The sequence below is a fragment of the Lissotriton vulgaris genome, chromosome 1_1 (genome assembly GCF_964263255.1).
Source record: "Lissotriton vulgaris chromosome 1_1, aLisVul1.2, whole genome shotgun sequence".
NCBI classification, from domain to species: Eukaryota; Metazoa; Chordata; class Amphibia; order Caudata; family Salamandridae; genus Lissotriton; species Lissotriton vulgaris.
In genome coordinates this window covers 182,916,205-182,936,087 of record NC_141685.1, presented here as the reverse complement: position 1 = coordinate 182,936,087, position 19,883 = coordinate 182,916,205, and the positions used below count along the sequence as shown (strand labels likewise).

The 19,883-nt window shown below is 46.4% G+C and overlaps 1 long non-coding RNA gene across 1 annotated transcript in view; it reads right to left on the bottom strand.

Annotated features, from left to right (window-relative positions):
* LOC147738093 (uncharacterized) overlaps window positions 1-19,883 on the bottom strand; it is a 93,108-nt gene that overhangs the window by 67,525 nt on the left and 5,700 nt on the right. The window contains exon 2 of the long non-coding RNA XR_015299429.1: window positions 1,385-1,563. This is a non-coding gene — a long non-coding RNA (uncharacterized LOC147738093). The remainder of the gene's footprint in view (window positions 1-1,384; window positions 1,564-19,883) is intronic.

Here is a 19,883-nt window from a genome sequence, read left to right as displayed (position 1 = left end):
ATACGATGACACGCGAAATCTGCAACGCGCGCACCGAACAGTGTGAATGAAAAGTCATCATCAACAATCTACAAGGGCGGAAAAGGAGGCACTTAAGGTAGAACTCCGTCACGGTACAGTGCATGCACGGTTAAATACACTTCACATCAAAACAAACGGCAACTGTCAAGTTCAATGCGTATAAGTAAAAAGGTAGCTAATGCCAAGAAACAATGTGCTCAGTACAAAAATCCGGATGCGGCTCTACAGATTCTATAATGCGATCCCCGAGAGTAGCTGTAAATTAGTAAGGGGTGGAAAAAGAAAAGGAAATGACTCGTGTGCCCATACCTGTAGCGATGTGTATGGCTTTGAGCTGTAGGGATTAAAGAAAGAGGAAAGAGTCGAGTAAGAAATCAGGCCGATGTAAACGCAGAAGGCGTGGCCGGCTAACTACACATAGCAACAAATCTCACCGGTAATATGTAAACTTGGCGCGTGGTCCCAGGTATTTTGTCGGGGACTACGAGCTGCAAACTGTAGGGGTTCAAGAGAAGGTGAGGCAAGCGTAAATAAAAAGAAGGCAAAATGGTGCTCTGGTGGCAAGGTCGGTTGAATATAACTAACACCAAGTCTCACCAGTAAAGTAGCAACTTGGCGCGAGGTCCCTGGTATTTTGTCGGGGACTACGAGCAGTCAAAATAGGAGTAGGTCCGTCAATGCCGTCGGGTCTGACAGGCACACGATCTCCTGTAGGTATTAAGAAAACAAAGGGGGCCATGAGTAAGACTCCAGTTGCTACTGTCACCAGTAATTGTACTCTGTTACATAGCCTCGGAATCCAAACGGGGAAATGCACTCTTACCTGACGTGTATGTCAGTACGCGGGAAGTTCTTCGGCGTTGGTCGAGATCAACGATGAGACTGAGGGACTCGGCTTAAATGTGAAATTATGGCCGTGCACATGCGCACTGGAGCGTAGTTCCGGAAATGGGAGACTCCCTGGAGCTACTAGAGCGTGTCTAACCAATTTGAAACGGAAGTATGAAAAAATTTGTTGACACAAGTCTTCCTTCCCAACATCAAAGGATACGTAATGGAGCAATAAATATATAATCTGTCAGCGTGTACACCGGGGATCGCATTAGTACAATGGTTGTGAATACTGTTTTTTTTACAATGTAGAATGTAAATTACCACCAAACTGTCAGTAATAAATGCTTTTAGTGCGGTGAACATTATAGAAAATAGTTATAAAAGATTACTTTGCCCGAAAATACATTAAGTGGCAAGCAAATGAAACCTGGCAGAAATTCATCATAATTTAAATATCAATATGCAAAGCTGGTCAAAGTCGACGGTATATTAAGTCAAGTACATACTCATTTGAAAGAAAAACACTCACCTGACTCCGGACCTTGGTGGCAGATCATCCGAAGCTCTTTAGCGCTCCACCCTGCTTCCTTCCCTGTCTTCACTCAGTGTCTTCGGCTGTGTTCTTGCTCCCCAGAGCACATTTCAGACGTTCCTTCCTGTTTCTGAATTTCCGGCTCCAAATCCTCTCCCGGCACTGTTTCCGATTTCCTGCAAAAGAGAAAAGAAAAGAGAATCAACAAAGGGATGCCAAGCAACACCTCGCTCTGAATGGTAAAGCGTTAGCATGCTTGAACACATACCAGTAAGAATTTAAACTGTATGAAAACTGTGGCAGACCTCTTGACCTTCTATAAATTAAGAGAACGTTTTGAAACTCTTCCTGAAACAATCCAAGGACTTTAAGGACATTGGCTGGCTTACTGTAAAACAGAGGGTGTTGTTCAAAACATGCTGCACCATTCACAAATGCCTTATTGGCAAAGGTCCCGACTACCTGTCCAAAAAGTGTATTCCCTATACCCCCTTGAGGTCTCTGAGATCTGGAGAGCAACAATTGCTATGTGTCCCCAGGTTCTGGAAATCTAGACAAGGGGGAAGGGCTCTGTCAGTAGCTGGGCCAAAGCTCTGGAATGATCTTCCCTATGACATCAGAGTTTGTAAAGAACATTTTCCTTTTAGGAAAAAAATTAAAAACTTTTTTGTTCAACTACTAGCTCTGTTAAGGCATTTGTTATACACTGGTTAGGGCTTTTTGTTCACAGATGCTGCCAAAGGCGCGGAGATACTCCTCAGGGAGTCGAGTTCCTAGCGCGTTACAAGTCTGTAAATAAATAAAATAAATAAAATGTTAAAGTAAAACGGACATTTGTGTAAATACCTTGAGTCTGATTAGAAGACTGAAAGGAAACAGAGAGCTCGATTGTTGTTATTATTTATATATATTTAATGTGAAATTACGGAGCAAATATTGTAAAGGAAATCAGTAACTCTTGAGATAATTTAAGCAATCACAGATTATTAGTGCACCTGTAGTGTTTTTTTTGTTTATTCTTTCTTTTAGTTTCAAGAATCCTTTTGAGAAAAGGTCAAGGGTAATTCAGGTATACCCAATTAAGAGTTCCAAAGCAGATGTTTGACCTAAAGAAGTGATTTAGGGTGTTCAGATGAATCGGGTATATTTATCAGATTATACACGAGCTGAAAACTGAAGCCCAGTAACACTTTGCCTTTCTCGAGAGACATTCTACACGACTGAATTGTCAAGTCGGTCTACAAGAATCCAGTGTGTCTTCTCTTTTCTCTCGTCCCTATTCCCCCCTCCACCGGGGTTCGATCAGGACGGCAAGTGAATCCTATCCTTGCCTCTCTGGTGGAGTTCAGAGGGAGTTGGGTAATAGCAGCATCAAGGAAGGAACAAACCGGAGTACAGGTGGGTGAATTCGTGACACCCTGGGCCCCGGGACCACCACCTCCTAGGGGCTTTGTACTCGTTGGGAGGGGGGCCGCGCAGCTCCCATTCCAGAGCCCTTGATGGCCTGGGAACTATTACCCCCTAGGGCCAGCTGCAATGTCTCCCGCCATGCCATAGCAAACTCTGCTTTGCCTCTTGGAAGCGAGAGCAGGAAACCTGCTCTCGCTTCCAAGAAGCAAAGCAGAATTGCTTTTGGGCAAGGGGAGCTGCATGTTAGCAGCTCCCCTTGCCCAAAAGCAATTATGGCTCCCGCAGGAGGCGAGGAGCTGGCAGGGACCGTTGGGGCATTGAGGCTCCCCCTAAATTGAAGGTCGGCCCCCGGGGATGGGGTCCCTGGAGCCACAAATGGCACGGGAGGAGGGCCACAAAGCCCCCTCCCCTTTAGTTTATTGATTTTTTTTTCATGGAAGGGCAGCCCTGGGGGATGTGGTCCCCGGGGGCTAGAGGTGGCCCAGGGGAGTGAGGCCACGCTGCCCCCCTACCGACAAAATGTTTTACCACAAGGCCAGGTCCTGGGGGATTGGGTCCCCGGGGTCAGAAGTGACCCAGGGGCATGGGAATCCCGTCCCTGCAAATAAATAAATAAAACAAGGCTGGGCCCCGGGGGATGGGGTCGCTGGGGCCAATAGTGGCCCAGGGAAGCGGGCCACACGGCCCGCTTCCTGTTTTTTTTTAAATGCTCAGGCCCTGGGAGATGGGATCCCTAGGGCTCAAAAAATGTTAAGAGAAGGCGGGCCACACAGCCCCCTCCTAAAAAACGAAAAAGAAAACCGAAGCTGGATCTCACCGTAGGCCCGCCCCCTCCCTGTACCACTTGAAAACACGCCTTCTGGCACGTTTTGGGTTGGGGGAGGAAGTCCCCGCGCATCTTATGGGTCTTTAGGGGCCAACTAGCCCACCAGGTACCTCCAGCAAGCACCACACAGTGAGATTGCTGAGGGGTGGTCCGAGGCCATGCCTTTTTTACACCACTTTGCAAACGCGCCTTGTGGCGCATTGCTGATGGGGCAATGAGGTCCTGTTGTGCCCTCAGGACTAAAGTTAACTTCATCCCCTGAGCAGCAGTGCGCCAGGAGTCGCGTTTGCAGAATGGTGTAAAAAGGTAGCGTAGCCTTTGAACACTCTCAGCAATCCAGCTGTATGGGGCTTACTGGAGGTAACAGGAGGGCTAGTTGGCCCGGAGGGACAGGGCACTGTCGCAATTAAAACTCACATGTGATTATTTTTTTTTTGCAGAGTTTTATATAGCGCGAACTAGACCCAAACCGAATCGGGTATCAGAGCGCTTTACATAGCACCAGTTACGTTACAGGAGGACAGACACACATTCATTATAGGCACGGGGAAATTAAGTGATTTGCCCAGAATCACAGGAGATTTTGGCGTTGTTACCGAGACTCGAACCTAGATCCCCAGGTGGCAGTGGTCTGCATTTTCTGAGACTCTGGCTTTACTGCCTCACTGATGAGTGATCCTATCCACTTACGGGTACTCACTGACACCCAAGGTGCTCCTCAGCCCTTACCTCTCCGCTCAAAGATATCAATTTATAATAGGATCTTCCTGTTAAGCCATAGGCTAGTTAGTAAATTCTCTCTCTCTCAATCTTTGCAGCCTCCATTTGTAACTGCTTCGACTGCCTACTCTTTGGAGTGCAGCACATTGGCAATCAAAGTCTTGTATAGATCATGATTACTGGACTATTAATAATTCACAGATGTGCCTGCGATTACTCTGTGGCATACTTTTTCCCTAAAACAGCAGTCTACAGATAGTATTTCCTTGTGAGAACTAGTTGGCACTGAAAGTCGATGTACCATTCTATTGTGAGTTAACTTCAAAACTGTTTATCCTGAATTTTTTTAATGGATCAATATTGCTGATTTTTCTTTATTCCCACCACCTACAAGTGGTGTAATTGTTTTGATTTTCATTAGTAAATCTCCGTGCAAAAGACATTGCTACCTGCGCCTGGTTATAGTATTTATGAAAAGTACGTCCATTTATGAGAAAAAAACCTTTAACATCACAAATTCATTCTCTGCAGCTTTTCTTCTCAGTCCACTTTACTTTCTCTCCTTACATGTCTCTCACGAATGTGGTCCCTCTTCTATCCTTTTCAGCCTCTCATTCCCTCACTCTAGTGGTCCTTCATGCTCTTAATTTATCTCTTACTTTTTCTTTCTAGCTTCTCACTTTCTTTTTCCCGTATTATCTCACTATTTTCTTTTAACTCTCTTCCTCTTTTTCAACAGCCTTTTTTTCTTTCAATATTGTTTTTTTCTCACTTTTTTTTCTTGCTTTTACTTTTTATGTCACACTGTCTGTTGTATGTTCACTCTCTTGATCTTGTTCTCTTCTGCTAGCTCTGCTGCTCTTTTTATCCCGCTGTTCATCACTCATCTCATCTTTGTCTCATTTTATCTCTCTCTTTATTTTTTCCTTATTTGCTCTTCTTTTCATCCATTGTCTGCATCACCCTCTGTCTTTCTTCTTTTTCACTCTGTTCTCGGATACCTTTGGGTTTCCTCTTGCTCTCCATTCTCATCTTTCTCACTCTCCACCCTACTTGCAGTGTCGGCACCTTTAAGCACTCTGAATAAGGGGGACATCATATCTGACAATCTCTGGCTGATATCCATCATCTCACAAATTCTAAATGCTAACCTTTGACTTTTTCACTCTATTCTATAATTCCCTTGATTTTGCAGTCACTTTCATGTTAATGTGTTTCTCTTTTGCTCTGGTTCTTACCCTATTTCATTCTCTCATGCTATTTCTCACTTAGTTTTCACACTCTCTTAGTCTATCTTATATCTCTTTTGCTATTTTGGTCACACATAAGACTACCAGATTATGAAAACAACAAAAAAACTGTATATTTTAAAAAGTCTAAAAGAAGGACGACTATTTTACATCAACTGAGGGGTATGGGATGACAGTGCTTATCATCATCGAAATGCCAAGGAAATAAATAAAATGCCATTTTAAACACTGTTTCATACCTGCTAATTAAATTGCTTTCTGATAACAGAAACAAGCCAGTCCTCCTTTTGAATACATAAAAATGTGCCTCTTTCAGTTAGCCCTCTATGAAAACAGGGACACAAGACAAATTTCTTGAAATTTCAAACAACCGGGGTTGTCCTGGTAAATCCGGGTCACCTGGTCACCCTAATCACACACGCACTTCATAACCTTTGTTTCTCCTTTGCTGTTTCTCGTTCTGTTTTCTACAACATTCACTCTTTTTTATATCCCCATTTTCTCTCTTGCTTTGTTTTCTTATATATATTCTCTGCATATCAGGTTTCAAAGAGGCCCTTCCGGGTCGCAGAGTTGAAAGGGTCTTATCTAATGTATGGTTCATATGAGGGCAGACGGAGTCACATGTGGGCACATAAATGTAAACAGGCCAGTGCAGCCAACTCTCAGGGCACTGAAAGTTAGGGGTCAAAGAGCAAAATGCTCCTAGGACAGAGAATGTATTCACATCTAGTATTAGCGCAGCAGGCACAGTGGCACCAGGGCTGAAGAAGAGGTAAGAGCTGGGGGCATGGCCAAGCCAGATACCAAGATGGTCGCTCGGCTTTGAAGCTCCGCCAGCAGTCGTTGCAACAACGTGATGTCCCGCTATCCAGCGAGGCTACCGGGCAGGGAAAACACGCCATAATGCAGCGGAAGGGATCCTGATTAAAAGTCTCCCTGCGGTGCTGCGAGAAAACCACCAGAACGGCATAAATCGGCGACTCCAGGCGGACGGACGACTTTCAAGATGGCGGCATCGACGATATGAGGAGACTCCCGGTGAGGCTGCGGAGGGACTGAGCCAGCAGCTGGGGTGCTACGAGTCACCGGGCCACGGGCCGGATTGTTGATCGGCCACAATCTGGGCAAAGCAGCGCTCGGTTCTGGCGGGAGGTCCGTTTGACCTACGGCGGTCTGAGCGCGGCACTCTTATGTCTGCGCTGATCGCAGGGGCACACAGGGACGGTGCCTATGATCGCTCCCCCGTCGACACCTGGTACAGCATTTCCAAAGTGCCCTTTGGGATCTCCTCCCCGCATATGCACTCGCTCGGCCACAGCCTGCGCTATTCTCCCTCTCTTCTCCCGCAGGGCTCCATTGTTGTAACGCTTCCTGGAGTGTCTGCGCTGCTCCCGGAGCGAACAACTGAATCCAAACCTCAGCAGTGTCTCCGCCCCAGCCACCAATTTATGCTGCAGCAAACTTGAAACATTAACTGCTCACTGCACATTGCCTTGTCTTCAAACAACCTGCTTCGTGGAAGTACTGTGCCTTGAACACTGCTGCGCCACAAGCTCCATTATGGGAGACAATAGTGAAATACCCAAAACCTCCCCTGTTGCCAGGAAAATACAAACACGGGTTGGATGCCCATTCCTTGCTGATTAGTTCTGCTTGCCTAATCTCTCTTCGCCAGTTACTTGCACCTGGGCTTAATTAATACTTGGCGGGTGGAACTGCGGTATGGGAAGCAAAGACCCCAAACAGCGCCTTCTCCCCTTCGAAAAGGTCACCGAAGTAGTCCAAGAAGCCCCTGACAACATGGCGGAAGGTGGCCAGAAAGACACAACACCAGAGGGTGATACCAACCAATTAGGTTCCCTGCTACAAGAGATGAGAGCGGGGTTCAGAGCCCTAGATGTACGCTTTGATGACCTAGATAAGCACACAGCGGATCTGGGATCGACGATCCAAGTTCACGACAGAAAACTCGACCTGGTGGAATCGCATACATCAGATCTAGGAGATGGAACGGCGCAATCCTTGAAAAGGCTCGGCCGAATGAAACGTTACCTCAAAGACGTCGCGATCAAGAAAGAGGAATTAGAGGTGCGCAGTCGCCAAAATAACGTGCACATTTTGGGTGTTCCGGAATCGACAGCCACTGGTCGCATGGACACCTTGGTAGAAACAATCCTGATAGACTTGTTTTGTAGAGAAGTCTTCACTATGGGCTTTGTGATAGGACGCGCTCATAGATCACTAGGTCCAAGGCCCAATCCTGGATGCCCGCCCAGACCCATCACTGCCCGTGTCATGAACTGTAGGGATCGAGACACGGCACTGCGCCTGGCACGAGAACGGGACGAAACGGTATGGCAGGGCTCCAAGCTGTCCCTATACCCAGACTTTACAATCATGGTACAGGAGGCCAGGCGGAAATACACTGGAGTTAAGGCAACACTCAGAAATCTAGGACTGCTCTATCCAGCTCGGTTACGTGTTAAGATCAATGGGAGAGCCTGTGTCTTTGACAATCCTACGGAGGTGCAGGAGTTCTGTCACACTTACAAACTTAACACCAAACGCCCAGCTGAGGACAAAAGACTTCCTCCTCCGCAGAGTGGTTCAGACGCCAGCATGGAACTATTCTCAGGATCTGGGCAAGGCTAAACTGTTAATATGGCCTTCCTTTACATGGAGACTTTATTAAGTTGGGATTTCATTCAATCACTTTATAGTATCATTTTTTATTGCCACGTAGCTGTAGGGCTGCTGCCACCACCACTAATGGTGTTCACCTTATAATTGTTGTGTGAATTTAGTAAGTACTATTTATGGTTGTTTTTCAGCGATGCAGAGGAACTATTAGTACTGCACTGTTTTTGGATAGTAATGTTTTTGCCTCTCTGGTAGGATGGGGAGGCTTGGTGGGGGGTGAGGCTGGGACATTGTTTAGCTACACTGAGATGTTCTTAGGTACACACTTGGATGTAACTGGTAAGTAAGCACGGTTGATTTCATTAAGCACTCATTTTTACCACCACCATGGCTCAGGTAGGGCGTAATTCTGTACCCTCAGAGGTGGTTTTGGTGACATGGAACGTCCGCGGCCTGAACAACACTCACAAGAAAAGGCAGATAACAAAGTATTTACTACGTCACAGGGTAGATGTAGCTTTCTTACAGGAAACTCATCTACCTCCTAGTGATCAGGCCCACTTTGCCGCAAATTGGGGAACACATCGATATTTTGCCAACTACAACAACTTCGCAAGAGGAACTGCCATTCTTATACATAAATGACTCCCCTTCCATTTGCATTCTGTAATACGTGACAGTGAAGGCAGGTATATCATTGTCCTGGGCACGTTAATGGGTCACAGGGTGGCATTGGTCTGTGTGTATGGCCCCCAATAGCGACTCCCTGGCCTTTATTATACCCTACTCTCTAAACTGGCGCAGCTAGGCCCAGTTCCCCTTTTACTGGGGGGTGATTTTAATATAGTCCAGGACCAGTCACTTGACACCACTTCGAGAGCACTAGATCCCAAACCGTGAGCACGAAAGGCATTGAGCTCGCTTTGCGATCAATTCTCCTTAATTGACATAGGTTGTACGCAAAACCCGCATAGCACTGACTATACTCACTACACTGGCAGTCATACCACATGGACGAGGCTCGACTATTGGCTGGCATCCCCAGAACTTATCAGCTGGTGTCATGTGATCTGGACGCTTCCTCGCACATATTTGGATCACTCCCCGGTATTATTAATATTGAAGGTCCCGCGTTTCCCCATCCGCGCATTAGATGATGAAGTTTTTAGACAGGAATAACGAGAAGCGATAGAGGACTACTTCATCATTAACACTGGTTCAGTAGACACTGTGGCAATGTTATGGGAGGGTTTTAAAGCATACATGAGGGGTGTGTGTATATCCAAAAATGCCGGTGTAGTACGGGATTTGTGCAGTAAGTTAGCCCGCCTGGAAAAGGACCTAGGGCCGTTAGACTCTGAACAACGCCAGGTGACAGGTCCCAAAATAGACAAGCGAAGTTTGTCCCTGCTCACAGAATTCAAAGAAAACGGTGAGAGGGAGATCCTTTTTATGGGGAAATACTACAATGCCAGGAAATACGGCGAAGGCCAGCGGCCGGGACGAGTCCTAGCACAGATGATTAGACGTCCATATTGTAAGGCATACATCCCCGAGTTGAGAACTTCGTCGGGACAGCAGATCACTGACCCACTGGATATCCAGGGGAAATTTATGTCCTATTTTAAAATATTTATACACCACTAGATTGGGTCAAGACAGGGCGCAGCAGAAGAGTTATTTGTCCGAGGTCGCTTTAGTTTATCTCGAGAAGTTTATGCAGGACTTTCTCTGTGAGCCTATCTCTGAGGAGAGCATTGATGAGGCATCTCTGCCCTGAAGAGTTCCTCGGTCCCGGGGCTTGACGGTTTCACAGTGGATTTTTATAAGGCCTATAAAGATTTATTGATTCCCCATCTCCTTAAAGTATATGCAGAAGCCCTGGAGAGGTAGATATTACCTCCCACCCTGCTTGAGGCAGTCATCATTCTTCTCCCCAAACCTGGCAAGGACCCCCTGCTATGTGGTTCCTATCGACCGTTATCACTCTTAAACTTAGAATACAAGATAATGGCAAAGGCTCTGGCATGTCGCCTGTCTCTCTTAATTGAATCTATCATTTCCCCGGCCCAGTCTGGTTTCATAACCAATCGCTCGACAGCCTTCAATCTACGCACATTATTTAACACTCTGCATAGAATTAACCCGAAAATCCCTTCTGCGGCACTCCTATTTGATACAGAAAAGGCATTTGACTCCCCTGAATGGCCTTTTATTTTATCCATCATGGATCGCATGGGGATGCCGTTTGGTTTCATTGTCACGACTGCCCTGCTATACAGTCAACTGCTGGCCCGACTCCAACTAAATGGTACATTGACGGCTCCCTTCTCACTTTCACGTGGCACGAGACACGGCTGGCCGTTGTCGCCTCTGTTGTTCATTTTAGCAACGGACCCACCAATACGGCACTTCCAAGAAAAACACCTTCATAGGTGTTTACACTTAACCACCGGCCCATTGTTAGTATCATTGTATGCAGATGACACGATTTTATATGTACGCAACCCCCAGACTAATTTGGATCCCCTTATCCGGGAAATTCTGCGCTTTGGCAGACATTCCGGAATGGGAATCAATTGGAACAAATCTGAAATTTTCCCACTCACTGCCAGCACAGACAAGTGGGACTTGGAATTCCCCCTGAAATGGAATACTGACTTGGTTAAATACCTGGCCATACATATACACTTAGAAACAGAGCAGATCATCCGCCGTAATTACGGACAGCTATTTCCAAATTAGAGATTTAAACAGAGAAATGGCTAAAGCTCCCACTATCCATGGCTGGACGAGTTTCCCTCATTAAGATGGTTGTGCTTCCTAAATTTTTATATCTATTTCAAAACATCCCGATCCCTCTCATGAATAAATTCTTTTCGACCCTTCGATCACACTTAATAAGATTAGTATGGGGTGGCGGAAACGCCATGGTAAACTGGCGGGTTTTGACACTCCCCTGCGATAGAGGTGGGTTTGGGGTCCCTGATTTACAACTGGACTATTTAGCTGCACAGTGCAGTTTTGCATAGACATGGTACCACCCTGATGCCAGAATTCCATACCTCCGACCAGAGTCTGACTTAGTCCTGCCGGACACTTTAGCAGCGATATTACCGAAGGATTTCCCCAAAGATATCCAACGAGCATCGACCACTAGTTGGGCATGTGAGAAATTGTGTTGCATAACACACACACCATTGCTTTATTCTTCTGATCTCCCACTCCCGACCCCTAAATGGATACCTATAACTAGCAAAAAGCTCATACAGAAGACATGCGCTAAATTTGACATTGCTAAGATAGGCGATCTATTTCCAGATGGACATATTCTTGATCCTGATGATGAGTCCTTGTTCCCTGGTGCCACATTCATGAACAGATAAGTCCTTCTATGAATCTGTTCTGCCCTGCGAGCTATTTTACCGGACTACCCTCTGGAACCTCCTTCCTTCCCCCCACTCACGACAGTGATTAGCAGCGAGAGAGGGGTACATCTAATATCACAGCTCTATAAGGCATGCGCTGCAATCGTAGGCAGAGTACGCACTGCCTGGGAGACCGACTTGGGTAATCCGATCACAGAAGAACAGTGAGCTGCCTGCTGTGCAGTTACGAAAAATGTCTCCCTTAATAGCCGACACAAACTAATACACTTTAAGTTTCTTTGTAGGATATAAATTACGCCCTCCAGACTCCACAGGATAGACCCTGCCAGACCGCACCATTGTGCAAGATGCAACGCTCCAAATGCAGACTTCGCCCACCTCGCCTGGACCTGTCCACGCAAACACTCATACTGGGTAGGAATACATAAGATAGTGAGTGGCTTGGTTAAGGTACCGATGACCCCCTTGCCCGAGATTGCCCGGTTGGGATATGTAAAGCATTTCCCACCAGCAATTTGCAGGTTTGTTGTCATCAGCTTACTTCTGGCCAAAAGGAAGGTATCCATTCATTGGGGTGGCAGAACAGCACCCTCAGTGAAGGGATGGCTGAAGAGCATGGCGTCCTGTTCCACACACAGCGACCTATACGCAATAACGGTCCCCCCCACCTCCAGGCCCAGAGATATCTGGGGAACTTTCAGAACATACCTAGAGGCGCAGCGGCAAGACCCCCCCTACCTGGAAAGAACAGGGCATAGTCCCAACAGGGGTGGGTTAGACTGTCCCGAGATACATGTCAATAATCAACTACACCGGATACTAAACTCCTTTTTTGACGTTCGTACAGTTGATGTATTCCCATGCCATGATTGTAAACACTGTTTATGTGAATCAGAGTCAAGAACGATTGTAACAGAAAATATGTTAGCAGCCGAGGGACTTGCTTTATGTAACATGTGATCATTCTGCGGCATTGATTGAGCCCTTAACAGTGTGTACTATGTCTACCTGTACTTGTAAAGGATTTTACTTGTCCTAGTGTACTTTTTTACTCATACATAAATGCAAAATAAAGTTTAAAAAAAAATAAGGGGTAAGAGCTCACTGAAGCCTACCCTATGCCCACACAGGAGCAGCAATCATTAGTGAAGCAGGTGCAAGGAAGCTCACCAAGGTGCAATTTCTGTAATCAGATGTAGGATAGATATATAGCCAAACACCGTTGCATGCAAGACCGTCTGTCCATCAGATCGGATAGATGGCTTTGCATAACCAACGAGACTACATGCTAGGACTTATCAAAGGCAATAATCCTATCATGATTTTATCTGACTGGATGCGATGGTGATTACCAGCTTATTGACATTGCATCTCTTAATAAGAATAAGCGACTTGGTGTTTTTCAATAAAACTATTTCAATATGGATCGAAGGAATTAAATCAATCATGATTGATACGGTGATTGCCTATATATCTATACTACATCTGATTACAGAAATAGCACCTTGCTGAGCTCCTATAAAAGACTATTCCAACCCTGATGAAGTCCATGTTGGACGAAACGCGTTGGCTGGGCTGATGCATTTGAGTACAAATAAAGAATACATTGAAAAAAAGAAATCACAAGACTCTGCGCTGTATTTTATGATTTGGTGGATCTTATAATATTTTGTTTAGTTTGCAAAGGAAATGAGGTTTAATTACATGCTTGAGTATAATTGATGAAAGAATCTAGTTATAACTGTATGCTCATTTTCAGAATTTGACAATCCTAGTCAGGATAAGGCACACGCAAACCCCAAATCAAACTGTGGTCAACCCCCTGGTAGCTTGGTACGGAGCAGTTAGGCTTAATTTACAGGCAATGTGTAAATATTTGTGCAACACTTCAAACAGTAAAACAGCGTAAACAGCACACAAAATCAACACCAGGTTAGAACAATAGAGCTCAGTTTCATCAACAAATCGAAACCCAAAAGACAAAAATCCAATCAGTATAACCGGAGATATGAATTTTAAAATATAAACTTCTATACAGCACCTAAAAACATAAAGTGCCAACCGAGGCAATCTGGTCATGCTGGACCAGGTTAAAGTCAAAAGTTCACGCTGATCACGATGGAGCGCGAATTAGATAGAGCCCTAGATTAGTTCAGCTGAAGGTTTACCTTCTCAAGTTTTGAGCCAAGAGCCCCGTTCGCATTGGAGAGGGTCGCAGGGAGTAAGGAGAGAGTTGATGGCGGTGGTGGACATGGCACAAAGAGCAGGCCAGGTGTCGCAGAATGTCGGGCTGGAGGATTACGTTGTTGGTCTTCCAGATCGATTGATGCTTTCCGTGCAAGGAGATAGGCGGCAGGGGCTCGTGCTGAAGTTCTGTGCAAGCAGTGGGTTAGGGTTCAAATGGGTTTATTTGCACTCATGAAGAGTTCAAAAGCTTGATTTAGGAGCCCACTGAACCACAGCAAGAGTCTAGGGCCTGAGAAGCACCATTTGGGAGCAAGGAATGCGCTGGAGACTGGTCCAGGCACTACCACAAAATGAATGGGATGTCAGGAACAGCACCAGCCTTCACTGCACAAGCTTCTGTTGATTGTAAATACAAGAGCATGGCTTTAACCTGTTTACTGCGGCTGCAATTCCTCTGCGGTGTGGGCGTTCGAATGTGCGGGCGGGGCTGTGTCGGCCAACGGACGTGCGCAGCACTCCTGAGGTAGTGTTTGCGACAGCCGTTGGCCGACGCACGCACGCAAAGGGTTAAAAAAAAATATTTGCTGCAAACCCCAGATCAGCCAAATAAAAGATGCTCATGTGGACACACTTGTGTCAAAAACATATTTTATAGATGCGGGCAGCAAGTGGGTAAAGTTTGTGGTTGCAGTGGCCGAGGAGAAAGGTAAAAATGTGCAACTTGAGATTCGGCGACTATGGCGGCATTCAGAATCATGCCTGAAGCCTCCAAAAGCAGCCCGCCGGAGCTTGAGGAATTGCCAGTTCTGAGTTGCAAGGTGCAATAGTCTTTAGTCTACAGACCAGAGGACGTGTGACTGGGAGCCCCAAGGCCACGACGAGCCTCCAACAGCCTGGTAGCAGGACATTGGATTTATTTAGGCATTTTTTTATAGCGCATACTTTACCCAGCGGTGTCAGAGCGCTTCACAATAGAGCGAAGTATATAGGATTAGATATTATGGTAACATATTTACAGAGTATAAATCCGCCAAAAATTACATGATACAAACTAAAGTTGGAGCGATTAGGGTTCCCAAAAAACACATTCCACAGTTGAAGCGTAAGGACAAACTAGTCTCCAGTGAGGAACACAAAACAGTCAATGCCTCCAGGCTGTGTAGGTGTATTGTTCTGACCACTCCCACAGGCCCTGCCCCCAACTCACAGACCCCGCCCCATTGCCACAGGCCCCGCCCCCACAGACACCACACCCTTGTAGGTCTCATACGTTAATGCTCTTCCACCGCTTCCACTGCTGCCTCGAGGCCTTGTCTCCCCTTACCTCTCTTGTGGGTTCGAGAGGGGAGTGGCCCGGCAGAAGGGGGGACAGTGTCGGCCTGGTTGGAGGGGACACACCCGTGACAACAAACTGCGCGCGGGACAAGAGCCGCTTTGATGATCTGTAGCTGCGCATGCGCAGGATGTATGCTCGTTATGGCCGCGCATACGCTGACAATAGCGAAGCACATAAAACTGTAAGAGTGTGTCATTGAGCGGCACGCAGGGAAGCGCGGCCTACAGAGTCCAACCGAGAGGGGACGCAACTGGGACCGTCCACACTGTCTTCCATTCAGAAAAGCAGAAAACACCAGGACTGAACTAATAGCGCGGGTTAAAGAGGTCTTGAAGGGTTAACAGCTGCGCATGCGCAGGGGACAGACACTTCCTCCCGCCACGGAGCGCGGGTTAAAGAGCGCCTTATATTAACAGCCGCGCATGCGCTGAAGACAGACACTGCTTCCCGCACAGGAGCGCGGGTTAAAGAGGGCCTTGCATTAACAGCTGCGCATGCGCTGGGGACAGACACTTCCTTCCGCCATGGAGTGCGAGTTAAAGAGGCCCTTGTATTAACAGCTGTGCATGCGCTGAAGACAGACACTGCTTCCCGCATCGGAGCGCGGGTTAAAGAGGGCCTTGTATTAACAGTTGTGCATGCGCTGAAGACAGACACTGCTTCCCGCATCGGAGCGCGGGTTAAAGATGGACTTGCATTAACAGCTGCGCATGCGCTGAGGACAGACACTGCTCCGGGGCCTTGGATTACCATGAGCGCCTCACTGCCATGACAGGGACACTGCTGCAGCAGCTCTAAGCAGCAGGGAGAGGGAGCACAGAGGCGTGAGACTCTGAGCCTCACATTTAAAAAATCAATCAATAAAATCTTTATTCAATCTCTTAAATACAGATCATAAAAGCACAATTTAAATCAGTGATCAACAACCAGCCCCAGTTCATAACAAGTTAAAATCCTAGAGCAAGTAGAATTATTTAAAAAGAACATCAAATAATTTTACAAGACATTTTATCTCATAAAGTGCATCATGTGCCTCATAGACCGAATCCAGTCAGTTTACATCAAATTACTCATTTCTGCATATAATTGTTAGTTAAAACCAACCTCGCGCCTTTCTCCTTTTCAGCAAGGCCCACAAACAGGTGGCTACCGAAAAACAGACAACGGGATCAGGCAGAGATTTAAAGAAGTAACGTGCCACCTGGCATGGTTTAAAATTGGGGCGCCTTAAAATCGGAAGGATAAAGTCTTCTCTTCCTGTCCTATAAAACCCACAAAACAAGACTAGGTGCAGGTCAGATTGGGGGGAATGGTTGACGCAGGGACACAGCATTAATCTGAGTGTTTGAATCTTCTCTCCGTATAACCTAACATCAAGGGGAGGAGAGTCAGACAAAATCTCAGTAGTTCCTATCCAGCACGTAGTGGTTCATGCTAGATAGGAATATCCTCCCTCTGGCCCGGGGCAAATCAGATGATATGCAAGGACTGTCTTTTTTCTGTAATTCCTTTCCCTGCGAAGATAATGAGCCCTCCGCATAAAAATCTCAATTAATTTCTGTTTTGAAATCTTCCTGCATGCCGTTTAATCCTTAAATAATTCTCACAACCAAATTGCCATTAATTCTGATTCCACATAACTCAGCCATCTGATCTTATTGTAATGGTCTAATTTTAAACAATCTTTAAATATGTTTTGTATTAAATTGGTGCTAGTCTAATGGTATGTAACATATAAGGTAACCCCAATTCTATATGTAAGATATCATTTGAATAAGTGGATGGTAGGGACACTAGGGACTTACAAATGATCTTCAAGTTTTTGGAGACAGCCGGTAGGCACCATACCCCAGACTCCTGCCCCTTATGTGGCTATTGCCTTCATTTTGCCTGAGAAATGTTTTAATTGGGTCAAGGGGGCTAGCGTCTAACTTTTGGAGAAGGCCTTAATAGCGTTCAGACATCTTTCCATTCCTAGTGCTCTTGCCGATACCAGGTTCTCCCAAGTTTGATTTTTATCAAATAAGACTCCCAGGTATGGGAAGGACTCTACCACTTCTGTTTTCTGGCAATCCATATGGAAGTGTGGGGATTTATCAGCTTTGCCAGACCCTGCTATAATGACAGAAGATTTTGTATCATTTACTTTAAGGTCCAGCGAAGCCATGAATGATGCATATGTTGTTATGAGCCATTGGAGAGCTTCCCCCGTTCTTGCAATGAACACTGCATCATCGGCGTAAGCTAACATTGGTAGTGGGTTGGTGTCAAACACGGGCACGTCCAGGGATGAGCCTGCAATTAACACTGCATCCTCGGCGTAAGCTAACATTGGTAGGGGGTGGGTGTCAAGCACGGGCACGTCCGGGGATGAGCCTGCTATTAACACTGCATCATCGGCGTAAGCTAACATTGGTAGGGGGTGGGTGTCAAACACGGGCACGTCCGGGGATGAGCCTGCTATTAACACTGCATCATCGGCGTAAGCTAACATTGGTAGGGGGTGGTTGTCAAACACGGGCACGTCCGGGGATGAGCCTGCTATTAACACTGCATCATCGGCGTAAGCTAACATTGGTAGGGGGTTGGTGTCAAACACGGGCACGTCCGGGGATGAGCCTGCAATTAACACTGCATCCTCGGCGTAAGCTAACATTGGTAGGGGGTTGGTGTCAAGCACGGGCACGTCCGGAGATGAGCCTGCAATTAACACTGCATCCTCGGCATAAGCTAACATTGGTAGGGGGTTGGTGTCAAACACGGGCACGTCCGGGGATGAGCCTGCAATTAACACTGCATCATCGGCGTAAGCTAACATTGGTAGTGGGTTGGTGTCAAACACGGGCACGTCCGGGGATGAGCCTGCTATGAACACTGCATCCTCGGCATAAGCTAACATTGGTAGTGGGTGGGTGTCAAACACGGGCACGTCCGGGGATGAGCCTGCAATTAACACTGCATCATCGGCGTAAGCTAACATTGGTAGTGGGTGGGTGTCAAACACGGGCACGTCCGGGGATGAGCCTACAATTAACACTGCATCCTCGGCATAAGCTAACATTGGTAGTGGGTGGGTGTCAAACACGGGCACGTCCGGGGATGAGCCTGCAATTAACACTGCATCATCGGCGTAAGCTAACATTGGTAGTGGGTGGGTGTCAAACACGGGCACGTCCGGGGATGAGCCTGCAATTAACACTGCATCATCGGCGTAAGCTAACATTGGTAGTGGGTGGGTGTCAAAAACGGGCACGTCCGGGGATGAGCCTGCAATTAACACTGCATCATCGGCGTAAGCCAACATTGGTAGTGGGTTGGTGTCAAACACGGGCACGTCCGGGGATGAGTCCGAGAGGGCTGCCTCAACCCTGTTTGTATTTCTGGAAAAAAAAGAAACGGGGCGAGGACACATCCCAGCTTAACTCCTCTCGCGATCTTAAAGGGGCGGGTTCATTTCCCATTTTTGCCATACAGTACACATGCAGTGGCATTTACATATAGTTGGCGGATAAAGTTAATTATAAGTGGATCAATCCCCATCTCCTCCAATAAATACCAAAGTTTCTGATGGCTCACGCAGTCAATGCAGCTGATACGTCTATAAAAGCCATGTAGATTTTCCCGTCTTTTGATCTGGTATATTTGTCTATACATAGTGACAGGTTTAGACATTGGTCTGTAGTGGCTTTTTCCCTCTGGAAGGCATACTGCACCTGCATTAAGATGTTTCTTGGGTCCACTCTTCCAGCCTGAATAAAAGGAACCAACCATTAAGTTTGGCAGTTGTGTCCAATAAGGAGATAGGCCTATAGTTCTTTGGGCTTCCCCAGTCCCCTTTTTTGTATGTCAGAATAATTACAATATGCTTCCAGGAAGGTGGAGGCCCATCTATAACTATGCTGTTAAAAACATTTGTTAGCAGCAGAGCCCACAAATCCTGGTTTTCCTGAAAAAGATCTATCGGCACCCCATCAGGTCCTGGGGTTTTCCCAGCAACCACAGGCCGCCAACCCTCTTCTGAATTCTGAGAGTGAAAAAGAAACCTGCAATTTAGTATCTGTGTCACTAGAGGGCACCACAGGAGCAGTGTTTGAGGTGAATATAAATTCACAGTGTGCCACCCATGCTTCTTCACCTACAGTGTCGGATCCTCAGTATTTTTGAAATAGGGAGTGTTTATTACTTTCTAAAAATCTCTGCTATTGCATGTCCTAGCCGCCTGATCGAGGCCTTCCCAGGCCTCCACCCTCATATCCCTCTCTCTGTTTCTTCGAACTGACTTATATTCACTGCATAGCGATCTCTCTCAAGATTGGTATGTTTGCCAAACCCAAAACCAGTGGAGAGGTCTCTGGGAACTGTTCTCTGGTAATTGCAGAGACAGACTTCTGGCCCTTTCTGGGCCAGAAGCAGGGTCCTATGACCTCATGAAGAAAACTCTGATTGAGGGCTTTGGACTCACTACTGAGGTGTATAGAATTAGGTTCAGGGGGGCTCACAAAACCCAGACCTAATCCTGGATAGACTACTCAGTAAAGACAGTGGATGGTTGGTTAATTGGACACAATGTGCATGATTTTACTGGACTTTATAATTTGTTCATGAAGGAACACATTTTGAGTAATTGCACAAATGAAAAGTTGCATCCGCATTTGGTAGACCTAGGTCTAATTTCTCCCCAAGAATTGTGTGGTGGGAATTCCTAAGAACTGGAGGAGAGTGATCACTGGATTTC